This window comes from Triturus cristatus, chromosome 5_2 (assembly GCF_964204655.1).
Source record: "Triturus cristatus chromosome 5_2, aTriCri1.1, whole genome shotgun sequence".
In the NCBI taxonomy this organism is placed as follows: Eukaryota; Metazoa; Chordata; class Amphibia; order Caudata; family Salamandridae; genus Triturus; species Triturus cristatus.
The window spans coordinates 1,032,114,462-1,032,133,063 of record NC_140588.1 but is presented as its reverse complement, the minus strand read 5'-3'; the positions used below and the strand labels follow the sequence as shown (position 1 = coordinate 1,032,133,063).

The 18,602-nt window shown below is 50.4% G+C and overlaps 1 protein-coding gene across 3 annotated transcripts in view; it reads left to right on the top strand.

The window, feature by feature from the left end:
• Nucleotides 1-503: 503 nt before the first annotated feature.
• Nucleotides 504-18,602, top strand: part of LOC146829623 (tumor necrosis factor receptor superfamily member 27-like) — a 176,168-nt gene continuing 158,069 nt past the window's right edge. The window contains exon 1 of one of the 3 annotated variants that reach the window (XM_085608311.1): nucleotides 504-714. The gene's annotated coding sequence lies outside the window, so the exon portion shown is untranslated. Of the gene's footprint in view, nucleotides 715-2,094; nucleotides 2,300-18,602 lie in introns of those variants that run through there. The other 2 variants (XM_085608313.1, XM_085608312.1) reach the window with 2 other exon arrangements.

Sequence of the window (18,602 nt, the reverse complement as noted above, 5' to 3'; positions counted from 1 at the left end):
TAATCAACCCACCTAATTCTACTACACACCATATACATATAAGCCATACTACATAGGTAAAAGACAATTCCAGTTATAATGCCAATAGCTCTAACTTCAAACAAATGCACGACCTCTTGCATTTCCATGCTTGTTTCCTTGACATGAAGCCTAACACATTCTTTGCTGCTGACTTGACAAGTAAAAAGTTAATTCAAAATTGTAACCCTTAGATTTTGTTCAAGCTCAAGTTCAAAATATCTTTATTTCGGCCATTCTGGTCATAAATGTACATTTGTTTAAAAAAGCAACACATTTCATACGGTTTTGTTATACAACCTTACATTTTGCCTTAAAGTTCATAAACTGCACTGGTTCCACTCCTAGTGTGTTTTGCCCTGGCGAGGACACGCCCCCTCACAATGCCTGGTTGACATTTCCCGGTCTCCAATCAAGAATGAGCCAATGGGCAGCCCCAGGGGCGTGGCTTGAGGTAAACCACGGTGCCTGTGTCTGAGCCATGTGGAGGCAGTGAGGAATTGTTGCAGGGGATTTCATCAACTCCGTGTGTATGTGGGTGGGAGAATGAGGCGCTGACTCACGCACCCTCCATCCTCAGTGGAAAAACAGCAGCAAGGAAGGCAGTCCCAAGGCAGGTGTCACAGCCCCGGAGAGCAGCCCCCAGGATAAAAGGAGCCCGTTCAAAGTCAGTGGCGGGACGGCAGCACCCCAGAGGTACCCCTTAATGTTACCTGCACCGCTGCCTGTGGTACACAGTGGGGAGTTCGAACCCAGACCCAGACGCGATACACGTTGTAGTAGTGCACAAGTGACGGCACCGTAACGTGGCTGCACCCTGCACACCCGCCTGGTGCAAGATCACAGCCTGCATCGATTCCCGTGCGTGGGACGAGCCCTCGGGACGTGCCACCCGGCGCACTTTGGGGGACTTGCCCAGGCATGTCCGTCCCCACTTCCCTTCGTGTTCGGCGGTGGGAGCTGGCAACGCGTGCTCTGTCCTCGCCTCAGCGTGTAGGATGGGAAGAGCAGGGATGGGAGAATGAATGAATAAATGAATGAATGACACTGTCCTCGCCTCAGCCTGCGCTGCATGGGAAAATGAATGAATGAATGAATGACACTGCCCTCGCCCCAGCGTGCGCTGAATTGCGAGAGGCAGGATGGGAGAATGAATGTGAGCGAGGGGAGGAAACAAAGGTAGTAGGAATAATTCAATGAGATGAAGTAGGAATGAATTAAAGACTAAAATGAAATGCGGATGATGGATGGATGGATGGGGTATGTTGAGGGCGGCAGGAGTGTGGCGAGAAGACTGACTGATGGAAGTAGAAGTTTCCCACACACTTTGCATAATGACAATAAGTGAATATTCGCACCCTTGAATGTACAAATGTGCCCCAGCACCTGGCTGTACTTCCCGCAGGGCGCCACTCGCACCGCGCAGATAGCACACCTTTCTATGTACAGCCTCACGCCGTGTCCCTCGCCCAGCACCCTTCAGCACATACATTTAGGGTGCACTCTCACACCAGCTCCCTCACACAAGCACCATTCAGCACATCACTTGAAGGTGAGCCCTCACACCAGAACCCTTCCGCACATACATTTAGGGTGCACCCTCACACAGGCACCATTCAGCCACACCAGCACATTCCTTGAGGGTGCACCCTCACTCCCTGAACCCTCACACAGGCACCATTCAGCACATTCCTTGAGGGTGCACCCTCACACATGCACCATTCAGCACATCACTTGACGGTGCACCCTCACACCAGAATCCTTCCGCACATCCATTTAGGGTGCACCCTCACTCCCTGAACTCCCACTCAGGCACCATTCAGCACATCCCTTGATGGTGCACCCTCTCACCAGCACCCTGGGGTGCACCCTCCTCCCGGCCCCGCAGCAGGCCTCACATTCCTGTCCCTCACTCCAGAGCTGCTGCCGGTGCCCACCGGTTGTGCACCGGGGGCCGCCGTGTAAAGGATCCCGGTGCGCCATGTGCGGGGACAAGTCGAGACTTGCAGCTCAGCTCGTGTTCCGGGCGGGGCTCCAGGGATCGTAGGCGGGACAGAGGGGTCTTCACACCTCCTCAGACCCTGGCGGGCTGTGCACGGGCCCAGACACTGGCATCTCTCGCAGCGCCCTTGCCTCTGACCCACAGCAGCAGCCCCCCCCCCCCCGCCGTGCCATCCCCGTGCCCGAGTAACGCCCCCTCTCTGCCCACTCTCATTGACGGCAGAGGGTTCCGCCAGACGCCCTCACCGCACACAGGGAGACTGCAAGGACCGACCGACAGGTAAAGCGAAGATATAATTTTTAAATCTTAGTATTGCAGGGAAACATTACAACTCTTTAAAGCATATTTCTTTAAGCACACCACGCAGGTGCGCTCAGATGCGGCTTTTATCACTGATGTCAGAAGCCGGAAACAAGCAGGATTGCGGTGTCCAGTGCAGACCCACGTTTGTTTACCTCATGCACGTGCATCGGAACAGACGCACGTGCGTTAAACGCAGATGTCTCCAAGCTACCTACATAGTTGTCTGTGAGTCTGTCTCACTCCTTGAAGTGTAGGCTGCAGGCTCGGATGTTAGCCTCGCGCCTTCGACCTTGATTCCACATAGCGCTTGCTACTGTCATTTCACAGCGCCTTGCATGACAAGGTGTACTGATAATCAGTGTAATAGAAATCAGTGCATCGGCATGAGAAGGAGAAACACACGAGACAGCCCCCAGACAGATCTTGTGAGTTAATATGCAGACCACACACACAGATGCCGTCAACGAACAGCCTTCTGGGAGGGAAGCCTCTCTAATTAGTGGTGTGTCAGACGCCGTGGCACGCGCTCACTCGTGTCTTGTGGTGGGTGTCCTTGGAGCACAGTCTCTCTCGTGGGATGTTGGTCTGACATCTTAAAGCACAGTTTAACCCACGTGATGTGGATGTTCCACCTTGAAGTGCAGTCTCACTCCGGTGATGTGGGTCCTGCATCTTGAAGCAGTTTCACTCCTTGGACTGAAGCACAACCTCACTTTTGTGATGTGGGTCTGACACCTTGAAGAACCGTCTCACTTGTGGGAGGTGGGTGTCACACATTGGAGTGCCATATCACTCGTGGGATTTGGGTTTCACACATTAGAGCACAGTCTCACTCGTGGGATATAGGTGTCACACCTTGAAGCGCAGTCTCACTTGTGGGATGTGGGTGTCACACATTGGAGTGACGTTTCACTCGTGGGATGTGGGTGTCACACCTTGGAGCACAGTCTCACTCGTGGGAGGTGGGTGTCACACATTGGAGCACAGTCTCACTCGTGGGAGGTGGGTGTCACACCTTAGAGCACAGTCTCACTTCTGGGATGTAGGTGTCACACCTTGAAGTGCTGTCTCACTTGTGGGAGGTGGGTGTCACACATTGGAGTGCCGTATCACTCGTGGGATTTGGGTGTCACACATTAGAGCACAGTCTCACTCGTGGGATATAGGTGTCACACCTTGAAGCGCAGTCTCACTTGTGGGATGTGGGTGTCACACATTGGAGCACAGTCTCACTCGTGGAAGGTGGGTGTCACACATTGGAGCACAGTCTCACTCGTGGGAGGTGGGTGTCACACCTTGGAGCACATTTTCACTCATCGGATGTTAATGTCACACGAATAACGTCTCACTCTATCCAGCCTCGATGCCCTATTTCACTTTATGTAGGTGCCCCTCACCCCAAACGCGCCAACATTACATTATAGTACACATACCATTGGAGTGCACGAAAATTCGCCCTTTTTGGTCTCAAACTGAAGATTATTTGAGAAAAGACTCCTCTACTTCACTTCTGTACCCCGGTTGTCACTGTTGCACGATGCATCAGGCCCCCGTGTCCTTTCATATGTTTAAGTGGCTTTCTACGGCTCCTAGTTTGTCCAAAATTAATATCTTGTAGTTATTGTAAGAAGGAAACTATTCCAACGCTTAATTCTTGGATGAAAGATATGTTTGATGTAGCTCAGTCTGAGACAATGATTCAAAGATTGAATGATAATTTTCAATCCTCAGATCACACATGGGGTCTTTTTCTTCATGCACCATAACCTGAATGTAGTTACTCAATGTTATACAGTTTACTCTACATTTCTCACGATATTTATATGTATTAATATTCACGACTGATGCTCTAGTGGTTCACCTTGACGAATTGTTTTACAGTCTTTTTATGCAGACAGTGTCTGATTTTTTTCTCTTCATTTTTCTGTTTTATCATCATCTTCGTTCTCTACCTATATATGACAATTGATTGGTATTTTGTTCTGGTCTTTTGCATAATGTGCACATTTTGTGTATAAGTTATGGTTTCTATATGCGGTTCATTGTATGCTATTTCCCTTTCTTTGTAAAAATGTAATAAAAAATTGAGATATAAAAAAGGGAGTTGACAACTGGGTACCAAACGTACCGATAATAACGAAATAGGGGGGCAGATTTACAAGCCCCGTGCGCCACTTTTGCGTCATTTTTAACATGGGGAAAAGTGACTCAAAAGTGGCTCAAGGGGCTTGTAAATAAGCCCCAGGGTGTCAAATCATTTAGAGTCTCAGCGCCCCTTCCATTAACTTCCTAGGTCCGGGTGTTAAGGCCTTCTGTGGCATACAAAGAACACCCACATACTGAAATATACTATATGTATCTCCTAAATTGAAAAGTCTAAAAAGGATAAATATATTGTCCAGTGCACCTCTTACATTAGTTTAAATAAATCGGAATAGCGATCTACAATTCCGGGACGTAAAAGCGGCCACTTATTTCCTTTCTACATTAGATTTTTTTTTTATTACCGTGTCTAAATTGCAGGCGAATGTTTTCGCCCCTTTTGGTGCCTCGCGTTTCCTGGAGACACGTTTCCGTTTCTAAGATATCCGTTTCTGGAGGTGGGTTTTTCTGGCAAAAACGGCTCACGTGTCCTTTAAAGAGGGTGTGAGAAGGGTTTAAAACTCCAGACCTCTTGCAGTAACTTCGCTGAGGACTGCAGAGAGGCCTGGTCGCTGCCCAGGGGCACACACAATGTCCAGGGCTGACCCGGGAGACACTCTAGGGTTCACCGCTAGCCCCAGTTGACGCTACATGAACTGGCACAGAACGAAATAAACTTTGTCCTCGTGCACTGACATTTTATACCAAAGTTTACCCCTTACCATCAGTACCTATAAAACATGTTTCGGTATGTTGAAATGTAAAACAAAATTGGATCGTTTTTGCAGTTTGGCCCTCGCGCAATAATCAGTCCACGCAAGGTACTTTGCGTAAAAGGCCATTTTATTAGGACAGGGTTGGACAACCATAACCAGAAACATAACACAAATCCCCAACAATCCCCAACAACAACATTCCTCACTACCCATACTCTCCAAGCCTCCAACTACTCCATACCCACTTCACACCGCAACCTTCTCACTTCCTTTCGCTTCCTCACTTCTCTTCCAAAACTCCACCACCATCTCCATTCGTCGTCCACTGCTCTGACGCACCCCCACGTTCTCCCCAGTATCCCCCTCCCCGGGAGGGTGAGTATGCCCGTCATGGACTCCTCCCCCCTCCCCAATCTGCCCAACACGCACACACACAACCCGTCCTAAACTGGCACGCTGAAAAAACATGACCTCCTCAACTAGTCATGCAATTGCCGGGTGGGTGGGTGGCCAACGGTCCACTAACTACCCTCCCTGAGGCGCTGGGGAATGGAAGAGGAAGGACTTCCTCTTCCTGCCCCTTTTAACCCTACCTGCGACCCCACCCCTTATCCCACCCCTTCCTCCCCTGTCCTTCTATTTGCGCGAACTCCCCGGGGGAAGACTAGACCGCTGGTCTTACTTCCCCCGGGGGCCTCCTCGCGCAATAATCAGTCCACGCAAGGTACTTTGCGTAAAAGGCCATTTTATTAGGACAGGGTTGGACAACCATAACCAGAAACATAACACAAATCCCCAACAATCCCCAACAACAACATTCCTCACTACCCATACTCTCCAAGCCTCCAACTACTCCATACCCACTTCACACCGCAACCTTCTCACTTCCTTTCGCTTCCTCACTTCTCTTCCAAAACTCCACCACCATCTCCATTCGTCGTCCACTGCTCTGACGCACCCCCACGTTCTCCCCAGTATCCCCCTCCCCGGGAGGGTGAGTATGCCCGTCATGGACTCCTCCCCCCTCCCCAATCTGCCAACCAGGGAACCCCCGGAGGGCGGTTACCTGCCCCACCCCACACAAGTGCACCTTTCGCCCTCACCGCCTCCTACACCAGATCGACTCATTCCACAGCCCACTGATAAAATCCCTCATCTCCATCATATAGTAGGCGTTTCCCATGTGCGAAAGGTGCACGCCATCAGCCCTAAAAAGCAAGGGCTCTTCAAGCCGCAGACCAGGATGCGCCAGCACCTTGATCCCACAGTCCTCACAAAAAACTCTCATTGCCCTATTTAATTTTCTGCGGGCGCGTTCCACCGCCGCGGGCTTCAGCGCCCCCCTCCAAAACTTTCTGGGAATGAACTCTGTCCACACAATACAAGCGCCAGCCAGATTGCGTTTGATCGCTGCCAAGTCCCGCTGCATTAAGTAGATCAAGGACACCGCCGACTGTCGCACCAGATCGTTCTCTCCCAGGTGAATGACAAGCAGATCCGGACAGCCCTGCTGCGAGACCTTCTTCGTGAGCCAAGGCAAAAGTTCTCCCCATCGCATCCCACTCCTACCCCACCAGAAAACCTCATGACTGCAGCTTCTCAGGCCCAGGCTACGCCCGTACACCTGCCTGTCAGCAAACTTGGCAGCCCAATGCACAAATGAATGTCCCACTATCCAGGTAACCGTCTTGGCTCCAGGACCCCCAACACAACCTACGAAGAAAAAAGGAGCATTAGAAACAAGAAAGGGGCACACAAAACGCTCACACAGCCGCCGCGCACCCTTCCGTCCTACTTCCTCACGTACCGCTCGCAGCAGCGCGAACGCCATCTACCAATCTTCCTGATCTTATCCCAGGACCAGCCCAGCCGTGCCGCCGCCGTCGCCGCGCCGATCCGGAAGGAGTGAGTCCCAAACCCCGCCGGGTCTCTCCCTAAGCGCCGCAACGCCATGCGCAGTACCGCCAAGAGCTGGTAAGCCGTGACCCGTTTCCCAGAGGCATGACAGAAAATTTCCCCCGCCAAACGGCCACACTGCCCGCAAAAACTGCTCCACTCCCGCACCGGGCACGCTGCCAACTCCCCCGACGCATTCAGCCACACCCACGTGCCTCTGCCAACCTGATCCGTCTTGGAACGCCCCAGCCATATCCCCAGGCGTCCCCCGTCCACACGTACATCCTCAAACCTCAACCCCATTCCCCCCCTACCCCCCAGCAACTCTGAAACCCGAAAGGCCCCGAAGAACATCCACGTCATACACAGGCGGAACAACGCCAACTCATACCGATCGTAACACAAAACCCCCAACTCTCCCAAAACATCCACCAACAGGCCAAAAGTGATCGCCTGGCGCAACGGCGCTCCCTCCCGCCCCCCCCGCTCCCTCGTCCAGCCCTTCAGCATCCTGCTCAACAACTCACCCTTGGCCGGATCAAAACCCAGATAGATCTTCCCATAGAAAGAAATCCCTGCCAATTTCCCTGCAATTGTCACTGACGACAAACCCCTGTCCATGCAGTGCAAAACATAGCGCACGACACCCGCTTCACACTCACCCTGAGACATCCGCCAGTCCTCCCGCGACCAACCCAAGAACGCCCCCAACTCCACCCATGCCATACGATAAGTCCGCCGCGTGGACTCGGCAACAGACTGCTCCACCAGATTCACCACTCTCACTCCCCCCAGCTCCAGATACCCTCCGGCACCTTGGTCTTGGCAAAGTCCGCTCCGGGCGCCAACCTTCGGAAACGCTGCCACTGCGAACGAGACAATGCATCCGCGATGTCATTGCTAGCGCCCGGCACATGTTTCGCGCGAAACAGCACATTCAAGCGCAAGCACAGCAGCATAAAACTTCGCAGCAAGCGCAGCACCCGCAGGTCCCTCGCCCTCTGATGGTTCACCAGTTCCACCACCGTCATGTTGTCCACATGAAAAAGCACCGATCGGTTCCGGAATTCCTGCCCCCACACCTGCAGCGCCACCAACAGCGGGAAGAACTCCAGAAACGCAATGCTCCTGCCCTGTGCCAGCCAGTGCGCCGGCCACTGCTCCGCACACCACCGACCATCCCAGAACACACCAAAGCCGCGCGCCCCAGCCGCGTCCGAGAAAATCTGCACTTGCCACACCATGTTGCCATCTGCAAAGTCCAAGGAGACCCCATTGAAGTCACTCAGGAACCCCTGCCACACTCGCAGATCCGCCCGGACACCCACCGAAATCCGCACCCGGTGATGGGGCAACACAGCCCCTGACATGGCCAAACCGAGCCGCCTGCAAAACGTCCTACCCGCCCGCACCACTCGGCACGCAAAGTTCAGCAAGCCCAGTAAACGCTGGACGGACCTCAGATCAATCTTCCGTTGCACCATCACTTGGCTCAGACACTCCTGTATCTCCAAAACCTTCTGCTGGGGGAGGCGCGCCATCCACTCCACAGAATCCAATTCAATCCCCAAAAACGCCAGACAACAACTGGGCCCGGCCGTTTTTTCCGGCGCCAACGGCACACCAAACTCCCCCGCCATCCTCTGAAACTGGCCCAAAGCCGCCCCACATTCCCCCGTCTGACCACGGCCCACAAACAAGAAATCATCCAAATAGTGGGACACCAGCCGGTGCCCCGCCCTGTCAGTGAAAGCCCATTGCAAAAAGGAACTGAAAGTCTCGAACAGCGCACAGGATACCGCGCACCCCATAGGCAACACCTTGTCCACAAAAATGGCCCCACCGAACTGCATGCCCAGCAACGAGAAATCCTCCGGGTGAATCGGCAGAAGGCGAAACGCCGACTTGATGTCACACTTGGCCAATTCCGCCCCCCGCCCACACAGCCGCACCAATCCAATCGCATCATCCACCGACGCATACAACACCCGGGAATCCTCCTCCGCGATGAAATCATTCACTGACCGCCCCTCAGGCCAAGACAAATGGTGGATCAAGCGAAACTCGCCAGGTTCCTTTTTTGGAACCACCCCCAACGGGGATATGATGAGCTCGGGCAGCGGCCACGTGTCAAACGGGCCGGCCACGCGACCCTCCGACACCTCTTTGCGCAATTTAGCCTCCACGACGTTCGGCAACTCCTTTGCTGACCGCAAATTCTCCGCCCACCTGCACTCCCGTGGCCCCTGGTACCCCACTCGAAAACCTTCCGTGAACCCCCAAAACAGCCGCAGCGCCGCCACCTGATCAGGGTAGCGGGAGAGCCACGGACCCATGGCCTCCACACTAACCGGTGTAGGAGCCCTTTGGCCCAGCCTGCCCCCTTCCTTTCGTGACCCGCCATTGCTCGGACGGGGTGGCCAAGGTGAAACACTGCGTGACCGGGTGCTTGCCACCACACTTAGAACACTCGTGTTTAAATTTGCAGGGGTGGCGGGTGCAGAATCCCTTGTTGAAATTCCAACACGCCCCAGTGGTGGCTCCCCCACTCTTCGCAGGCTGCCCGGTTGCGCCGGCAGCGGCAGCCTGCCCTCCCGCACCCCCAGTTCCACTTGCGCCCCCTCCCGCCCCCCCCCCGAGGCGGGACGGGACTGAAAAGACCGATAAGCCACCGGAAGGCCACTCGCAGTGTGTGTAGCCGCCGAGGACTGAGTGGAGGCCATCCACTGCACCCACAGCTCCTGATCTACCTCTCCCCAGGGCTTGTCCGGGTTGACACTGACCCTCGCCCGAAATTCCTCATCATAACTTAGCCAGGCAAAACCCCCAAAGTGCATCTGCGCTTTTCTGATGATATCCATGTATTTGAACAACGCAATCGCCCTATCCGGATGCTTCTCGCAATAAATACTGGCATAAATCAGGAAGGCCGACGTCCAATTCTCCATAGTTATCGGCACCCGTGGCCGCCGAGTCAACTCCCACTCCTCCTCTTTCGACCCCTCTTTCGCCTGAATCTCCCGATGCAACAATTTAAAGACATCCACGTATTCGTGTTTCCAAATCCTGCCCCTTGTCTTTTCAGACAGATGGGACCCCAGGGGCATCGCCAACCCCATATAAGGCAGCTTCTTCTTATGTTTTTCACCCCCGTCCTCCTTCTCATCAGTCACCTTCTCCGTCTGAACACCAGCTCCCACCATCCGCTTCACATCCCCCTCTGGGGCCGCCGCCTTAGCCGGCACCTGCGGCTGCGCCGCCTCTCCCACCTCCCTCACCGACCCATCCCCCACCCCCACAGACCTACAAGACTTCTTACGCCCCCGCCCAAGCCCCTCATCCCACGCCCCCCACCATGTGCTCTCACCTGTCAAAGTGCGTGGCACCTCCTGCGCCCGTCCGCCTGGACCCGGGGCCGACACCCTCACCGCTGGCGCCTTGCTGCAGCTGGCTTTGCTGGCCTGGAAAACACCAAACTTTTTCGTTGCCACCGGCCACCCCCACGTTCTCCCCAGTATCCCCCTCCCCGGGAGGGTGAGTATGCCCGTCATGGACTCCTCCCCCCTCCCCAATCTGCCCAACACGCACACACACAACCCGTCCTAAACTGGCACGCTGAAAAAACATGACCTCCTCAACTAGTCATGCAATTGCCGGGTGGGTGGGTGGCCAACGGTCCACTAACTACCCTCCCTGAGGCGCTGGGGAATGGAAGAGGAAGGACTTCCTCTTCCTGCCCCTTTTAACCCTACCTGCGACCCCACCCCTTATCCCACCCCTTCCTCCCCTGTCCTTCTATTTGCGCGAACTCCCCGGGGGAAGACTAGACCGCTGGTCTTACTTCCCCCGGGGGCCTCCTTGGCGTCTGGGGGTGCACGTCCCCTGTCTGTCCCCTCACCCCTCTTTTCAGAGGGTGTGAGGTGCAGGGAGACGGGATGGGAGAGACAGAAAGTGTTTCTTCTACAGCATGGTGTGTTTACATTATAAAGTACGTTTAGTTCTTGTAGTATTTATATGTGACCAGTTACAAATGTTTCCTGCTTGATGCAGCTCCGTTTACGGGGTTGTGGACTTGTGTTAAGTGAATTAAAACCATCAATCAGATTTCACAGGGAGTTCATAGATGCTGTGGTGGGGGTGATTACGGGGGTGTTGGGCCTCGTTCTGGGGAGCACTGATAAACAGGCGACACCAGTGTTACTCGAGTGATTGTCGCACCTTCACTCATTGCCTCCGGTCCGAGCCGGGCCGGAAGGGTGAAAGTGTTCAAATATATTTCTTGTATTTGGAGAATAAGAAATACAGTTTCGAAGCAACAGCGATACATAAAAATCAGAAATTGATGCATACAGGTAAAGGAGATAAAAAGTTAAAATGGGTTACATGACAAGCATTATTTGAGCTAGGATGAAAATGACACAGTTATATACAAAAGATCATGTGAATATCATCGTTACAGACTAATGGGGTAACCCAAATGACGTCAAAGGACCTGGGTACAATGTGGTAAAGACCCAAGGTGGTCCAGACACCCCTTATTTGGCAAAGCCAAACAGGGGAGGCAACAAATTGTGACTGCTCAAATTAATTGACTGCGTCACTGAAGCACATTTTCACATAATTGATATATTTTAAGAGCAATATATCCTCTTAATATCACACCAGAACGAAAAGACACAACCCCTGTATTCTGGAAACAACATCTCACTTATATTCTCCGTTTAGACATAAAAACAGAAATAAAACCTAGGCAGGGGAGCCCCGCAGCGGGTGATTCTCCGTGCTACAGTTGCTGCACCCCCTCGTTCCCGGGCGAGTGCTAGCGCTGCTTCTCCCTGGTCCGGCTCCTTTCTGTAACACCTCCACTCTCTCCTCCTTAATGGCGATGGGGAGTGTTTGCGGTGCCCCTAACGACCTCCATGCCAGTGCCGGCTCCATTTCTCCTGCTCTGAGGTCCGCGAGCTCGTGTGAGCGGCCCATAATCAGTATGTCATCCAGCGTGATGCCCGGCTGGCATAAGATCAGCTTTCTCAGGTCGGATGACCTGCAGCCCTGAATGAGTTGTGCCCGAATCTCAAATTGTTTGTCGATGCCCATGCACAAACTCGCCAGCCTGCGCAGTCGTGCGAAGAACGTATCTACTGTCTCCCCTTCTTGTTGCTTTGCCTGCCGTAGCTTGAAGTGTTCAAAATCGGGGTTCAGTTGTGGGTCGAAGTGTCGGTTGAGGGCAGCGACTGCTGCATCATAGTTAATCTGGTCCTCGGTGTTGGGCAGGTCCTGGAATAGTTCGTACAGCTTATCGCCACCCATGTGGAGCATCGTCAGTCACTTTACTGCCCCATTGAGTGGGAATTATGTTCCACCGTGCCTCCTGCACCCCTTCCTGCTCCACCTCCTGCACCACCTCCTCCGCCATCTCTGGCCTGGACTGACGTTGCTACCTGCTCTTCACCCCGGTTGGTTGTCCAAGAGTTCTTTTGATCTCTGGCACCCTGTGATAATTCTCCTGCGTGTGCGTTTGCTTCTTTTCACCCCTCTTAAGGTTACATTGCCTGGCAGAATATGGTTTGCTTCGGCAGATGCCTGTGTTGTATGTAATTGTTGTAATTGTAATTGTAAAATCACTTATTTAGCGCATGGCTACCCGTAGGCATCCCAGCGCTCTTGGCAAACAGTCACCCTGGGCTGATCCGATCTGCATTACTACTACGAGCTAGTTTCTAGGGAATAAAAAGGTTTTAAGTTTCTTCCTGAACTGAAGGAAGGTCTGTTCCTGCCTCAGATTACATGGGAGGGCATTCCATTCTCTTGCTGCTTGCAGAGAAAAGAGCCGACCGCCCGAGCGGGCTCGTTTTATTCTGGGAATGGTTGCCAAATTGTGTTCACTTGAGCGGAGGTTAAGTTGGGGCTTGTAGGGACTGATCAAATTTTCCAAAATGGAAGGGCCTTCTCCATGCATGATCTTGTAAGTGATGCATAGGGATTTAAATCGCACCCGTTCCCTCACCGGGTGCCAATGGAGTGATCTTAAAGCTGGCTTCGCCGACATATACCGACTAGTTCCCGTCAGAATTCTGGCAGCATAATTCTGCGCCACTTGTAAGGTCTTAAAAGTGGATACCGGTGCCCCAAGATATATGGCATTCCCGTAGTCAATTCGTGATAAAACCAAGGACTGAACTACGGTCTTCCTTGCTTTTTCAGGAAGTTGGGGCAGGATTTTGCGCAGGGATTTAAGTATCCCATGACAAACTGCAGACGTCTTTCTGGCCTGCGTATCGAAGGACAAAGCGTTGTCAAGCCAGAAGCCTAAACTCTTTATTTCCGGCTTGGGCGGTGGTATGGCACCCATACACGCCGGCCAAGCTAGACATTCGGGAATATCCTGCTTTCCTAAGAGCATCAGCTCAGTTTTTTCTCCGTTAAGTCTGAGCTGAGACAAATTCATCCAATTTACCACCACCTCCAAACAATTAGCCAAGTTGTTCGGGGGGGCATCTATTTGCTGCAGGGAAAACACCAGCTGGGTTTCGTCTGCGTAGCTTATTAGCTGGATGCCAAACGGAGCTACTAATTCCGCCAACGGGGCCATATAGACATTAAACAGTGTGGGGCTGAGGGACGACCCCTGTGGTACCCCACACTGTAGCGGAAGAAGGCGAGAGCAGTTGTTCCCTTCAAACACCTGAAAATATCTTTCCTCAAGAAAGGATCTCAGCCATTCCAAGGCGTATGACGTGCGTTGTGAGACTTCGCTACTCTCTCTTTTTTTGGTTTTGTTTTCTTCACCTTTTGCTGAGCGGTGTAGTCATAGGTGTGCTGTCACCACTCCGGTATGTTGAGTTTGTTTTCTTTTTTCTGTATGATTTTATTTGTTTTCTTATTTTTTCTTCGGTGTCTGTCCACGCCTTCCTCACATGCTGTGCCTTTCCCCCGCATACTGTTCACCCTCCCACACGCACACACAGCGCACTATGGGGAGGATGGGGGCGGAGCAACTCTTCAGTGGCAGTAAGCTCGTCAGCCCACCGCGGGCTTATGCTGGGTATTGGCTCAACACCAGCTGCCTCCGGGTGCCGGGACCTCCTACCTGGGGACGTCGCTGCTGCCTCTCTGCCTCAGCTGCAGCCGGCACCTCTGAGACACCACTCCATCTGCCACACAGTCTAGGGTGACCAGATTCTCAAAACAAAAAACGGGGACAGGTCATAGACATAGAAGTAGGACTATGGTTTGCAGTAACCATCGACATAAAAGTAGGACTATTTGACAGCTGTCATAGACATAGAAAAGGGACTACAATGACAGCTCCCTCCACAGACTGAGATGAAGCATTACAGACAACAAATCTGCGGTCTTTTATTGGCACCCCTCTCCTTTACACAGCAGCATTAGAACTTTTTTATTACATTTATACTTTTAAGGACTATAGCATATATTTGCTAAAAATCAATAAAACATTACAGGTTAGCAAACGCCAGATTTACTAGATTTATCAATGCTCGTTTCTATAGCTGTGCGTCAGCACCACGTAAAGTACAACTCACCAATGTTGCTTAGTTGCTCATGACAGAAAAGCATGGGAGGTAAACTGCGGAATGCTAAATTGCCAAATGGCAGCCATGGACCAATGTAAAAACAAACCACTTCTCTCCAGGTATTACTGCCTTAGGGTCTTAAGGGTCGCAAAGGCTGGCCGACCACACAGTCCTCCCACATTTTCGTGGTCACTGCTGGGATGTCATGTTAACTTACTGGGGTATTATAGTGCCCTCTAGCCATTGGTACCATCTCATAGTGCAATAGTGTGAAGACCTGAGCAAAAAGCTCGAGCAGCGCTGCTCGCCTCTCCCACAGGCGTTAACCCTGCTCCTTTAAGTCCTTTCCAGCTAAACAGTTTGCCGTGATCTGAAAGGTCAGTCAAAAGGTCAAGTCATAGCTTTGATATGGAGAACAAAGAGCATGCATCAATTGGTTATGAATAAAACATGTAATGAGCAATGCATTAATCCTTGCACGGTATGCATAAGGGCTACTGAAAAGTTTGTATGGCTATGAATACAAGCTACAGGAAGAAGAAATATTGTTTTATCCAAAGTAGAAACTTTGGCTGGCACGATGACGTAGGTGACGCTGCGTGTAAAATGTCTCTCTTCAAAGGATTTCCCTTCTTGCTACAGCGCTCACCTCAGTGACGACACATGCCGTAAACAGTGCAAAGAGAGCATGCGCGCGCATGCTCAACCGGAACAATGAAAAACAGGGACACCTGTAAACTTGTAAACTTGGGGATTTATAGAGCGCAGTTGTTGCCCGAAGGCGTCCAAGCGCTAGGATAACCGTGACCTACAGAGAGCAGGGAAGGGGAAAAAAAAAGACAACGGTTTAGCAGGCAGATGTGAAAAGGTGGGTCTTCAGTTGCTTGCGAAACATAGTAAGGTTCTGGGTGGCTCTAAGATGAAGTGGTAGAGCATTCCAGGCCTTAGCTGCGTTGTACATGAACGTCCTTCCGCCGGTTCTAGATCTTTTTATTCTTGGGACTACTGCTAAGAGAGTTTGGCTGGAACGAAGACTACGATTTGGGATGTAATGAGTGATCAGATCACGGGTAATGATAGGTCCCATGTCCCAGAAGGCTTGATGGGCTATAAATAGCGCCTTGAACAGAACTCTCTGCCGGACCGGTAACCAATGGAGGCTAGTCAGTCCGGTCCTCACTGAGTGTCTGTGCGGGATTTTAAGTAGAAGGCGAGCTGCGCTGTTCTGTACAGTTTGCAGCCTCCGAAGGGTGTATTCTGGTGCATCTTGAATCATAAGGGAATGGATCACTTGTAACTGGAAATAGGGGTCTTTTGGGTCGTTATCTGAACCACTAATACCTAAATAGGTATTATGAGAACCCTCAATCACGTATTTTTGGTGGTATTGGCGGTGTATCTTGGTTCTCCGCCTTATTAATACGCGTAAGCATTATCATCGGGTCTCTTGTGTGTTATGCTTCCTCCACCTGGAGGCAACCGCTAATTCGCAGTAGTGATCAGAGATATTGGTGCAAAAAGGTGCAGAATAACGTGAAAAGTTGACGTTAAAAATGTCTTACCGGTACTACCTTCAAAAAGCAAAATTTATTCTGTCAGGTGTATTGGTAGACTTCTAAAAAATGGTGGTGCAGTAGGTCAAATTATGTAACCCCAGCACTTTAAGGTGTCCAAATCAAAAAATGGTCGACATGTTTCTGCCCTTCTAGCGCCCCTGGAGGGGGTCGTTGGGCATTCTTCAGGACCTAGTGAATGTGTGAACCGGTATTCTCCAGTTCAGAGAAGGGGGTTTATGGTAATTTCCATAAACAATGAATATATCAGTATCTTAAGGTTATTCTTTTCCTACAGAAAGGAAGAACAAGTACAATAAAATAAAATAAAATAAAATAAAGTAAAAGAGACAGTACAATGAAATGCACACCAATCAGGGTGATTATACAGCGGATATCTTTGTAGAAAATGGCAATTCTTTAAAATACTGTACTGTAAAGCAATGTCAAAAATGGCAAATCTTCACTGTAATCAGAGAGAGCGATCTCAGAAGTTCGTATCTTTTTACTATTTAAACACACAGAGCCTGAATATAGAGCTGGGGTTGGGGAGAGGTAGTATGTAGATCTCGCTGTCACAGCGGGAGTTAAGGCAGTGCAGTGGTCTGTTAATGTTCAATTTCGATAGTTGGAGTATTCGGCATTTAGAATGACAGATCACATCGCCAAGATTGTAAATCTAAAAAGCGGTATGCTTATACACTTTAGAACAAAGACGGGAAGAAAACATCGTCAGTTACCTTTTGGGCGCATCCGTGTTGCGGCTGCTGCCTTGCCACTGTGAGCGCGTAGCCTGTAATTAGAAACGGGATAGGGCTGGGATGGGTGGGGGTAGGGTGGTTTTAAATACCGTGTAGTTGTTGAAGGCTGCAGGACTGGTTGCCGTTTACAGGGTTCTTCCTTCGTACCTCCTTTGTGGGCTATGCACGACTTGTGCTGACGCTGGCTTGCAGGGCTCGTACTGAACGAGATCCCGTGTTCTTGCCGTTTTGTGCTCGTTCTTCATGAAGATCGAGGAAGGACTCTATCCGTCATTGTTTGTATGAATCGAAGAAAGACTCGCTCTGTATATGACGTGTTATGCGCTATAAAGTAGGGTTTTAATTGAAAAAGAAGCTGTATTTTCAAAAGGCTTACTTTTAAAAAAGTTGAAATATTTTATGCGCTATAAAGTAGGATTTGATTTGAAAAAGACGCTGTATCTACAAAAGGCTTACTTTTAATAAGTATAAATATTTTATATGTGATAGTGATGTGTTTTGACACGTATTTTTGTTTGTTTTCGTTTTTTCACGGCAAAAGCCTTACGATGTTCTTATGAATGTAATTATCTCTATGGCATTGAGAAGGTTGAGAGCAAGTTGGGGTCAGAATATTATGATTATATCGTGTTAAACATGATATTGTCCATCGCATCATAGGTACAACATGAGATTGCATCTGACTTAGTTTGGGAAGGACTCCTCACATGTGGGTGTCGAGGGTCAAGACCTTGCACCAAGTTATTTGAAACTTAACCAGGGTATGTTATCGTTCAATCCTTTGGTATCTGTGCATAGACGGTGTACCCATCTTTGTTCTCTTTCGAATAGGATTTTTTCAGCATTGGTCTTTGATCCCAATAGTGTTTCAATTACAATCCATTTCAAATCATCCACTGAGTGTTTCTGTTCGATGTAATGTCGGCTCATCTTTGTGGTTTCTCATTTGCATTTTACGTTGCTCCTATGTTCGCAAATTCTTACTTTGATTTTCCTGCATGTCATGCCGATGTATCTAAGGTTGCAAGGACATGTGATCATATAGACAACAAAGGAAGTATTACAGTTTGTGTGTTGTCTTATGGTCCACTTCAGATTTGGCGTTAATTGGATAATCTTTGTTGGTGTAGTCATGTGACAAACTGAGCACTGTCCACAAGGGTAATGTCCTGTGACTGGTTGTAGGTCCCACAGGGTGTTGGTCGTTTTTGGGGAGGGAGGAGGTGGTCGTGTATGTACCAAGATATCTTTTATGTTCCTTGTTCTTTTGTTGGCAAATCTGGGTTTTTGCCAATTTAAAGTACCTGAGGTCAAAATCCGCCAATTTTTGTTGATTATTTTCTTTACAGCATTGCTCGCTGTACTGTAGGTTGTCACGCATGTAGGTGTATCATCTGTAGGATCTCTCTGCATTGTTTCCAAAAGACAGTCCCTTGGCTGATTTCTCGCCCTTTTCTTGCATTTCGATATTATTCTGGTTGGATAGTCTCGTTTGAGAAGCTTTTGGCTAAGGTCATCAGCTTGCTTCTTGTATTCCGCTAGATCACTGCAGTTACGCTTTAGCCTTAAGAACTGGCTGTATGGTAGATTTTCTTTTAGTGGACGGGGGTGGAAACTGTTGAATGATAATAGGCTGTTTCTGGCAGTCGGTTTGAAGAAAGTACGTGTCTTGA